The sequence below is a fragment of the Apium graveolens genome, chromosome 6, assembly GCF_009905375.1.
Source record: "Apium graveolens cultivar Ventura chromosome 6, ASM990537v1, whole genome shotgun sequence".
In the NCBI taxonomy this organism is placed as follows: Eukaryota; Viridiplantae; Streptophyta; class Magnoliopsida; order Apiales; family Apiaceae; genus Apium; species Apium graveolens.
Window position 1 is genome coordinate 67,203,678 of NC_133652.1, and position 1,190 is coordinate 67,204,867.

General features: G+C 45.0%; 1 non-coding gene across 1 annotated transcript; it reads left to right on the top strand.

The window, feature by feature from the left end:
- The first annotated feature begins 660 nt into the window (after positions 1-660).
- LOC141669731 (small nucleolar RNA R71) lies at positions 661-767 on the top strand. Its single transcript, XR_012553995.1, has one exon. It is a non-coding gene; the product is annotated as a small nucleolar RNA R71 (small nucleolar RNA).
- The last annotated feature ends 423 nt before the right edge of the window (positions 768-1,190 follow it).

The window sequence follows — 1,190 nt, forward strand, 5'->3', positions numbered from 1 at the left end:
TGACCGATTTGATTTTCCAAGGTCTTGATAGAAACCGCCTGACTCTTGCACAACAACTTAAGTTCCTCAAAATCAGCACTAGTAGGTGCAGCTGTACTTCCCTGTTGAGGATATGATTGCCTTGTAGCATACTGCTGTGGTTGCTGGAATCCAGGTGGGTTAAACTGTTTACTCACTCCTTGCTGATATGGTGGCTGAATAGCATTCTGATTATTCCCCCAGCTGAAATTTGGATGATTTCTGTTGTTAGGATGATAGGTCGCTGGTACAGGCTGCTGTTGTTGCTGATAATTATTCACATACTGAACAGATTCGCTGACAAGAGAACACTGATCCGTAGCATGAGAACCTGCACAAAGCTCACAAACCATAGCTATTTGATTAACTCCATATGTAGCCAGAGAATCAACCTTCATTGATAGCGCTTGGAGCTGGGCTGCAATAGCGGTGGCTGCATCAACTTCCAGAATACCTGCTACCTTGCCTGACGTCATCCTCTGCGTTGGGTTTTGATGCTCATTTGCAGCCATCGTCTCTATAAGATTATACGCCTCAGTATAGCTTTTAGCCCATAAGGTGCCTCCAGCTGCTGCATCGAGCATGGGCCGAGATTGGGCCCCCAAACCATTATAGAAACCAGTGATCACCATCCAATCCGGCATTCCATGATGTGGACATTTTCTCAACATTTTCTTGTAGCGTTCCCAAGCCTCGCACATAGATTCTGTAGGTTGCTGCGCAAACTGAGTAAGAGCACTCCTCATAGCAGCAGTCTTTGCCATCGGATAAAACTTCACCAGAAACTTTTGCGCAAGATCTTGCCACGTAGTGATGGACCCAGCTGGTTCAGAATGTAACCAGTCTTTAGCCTTGTCCCTCAGTGAGAATGGGAAAAGCCTCAACTTGATAGCCTCATCAGTCATGCCATTATATTTAAAAGTGCTGCAGATCTCGACAAAATTCCTTATGTGCATGTTGGGGTCTTCAGTTGCCGCTCCTCCAAAAGAAACAGAATTCTGCACCATCTGAATAGTGCCTGGCTTGATTTCAAAGGTGTTAGCTTGAATAGCCGGATGAAGGATGCTTGACTGAATGTCATCAATTTTAGGCCGAGAAAAATCCATAAGAGCTGGATCAGCTTGAACAATATGATCTCCCTTGTTTACTGGTTCTTTCTGCTCAGTTCCTGA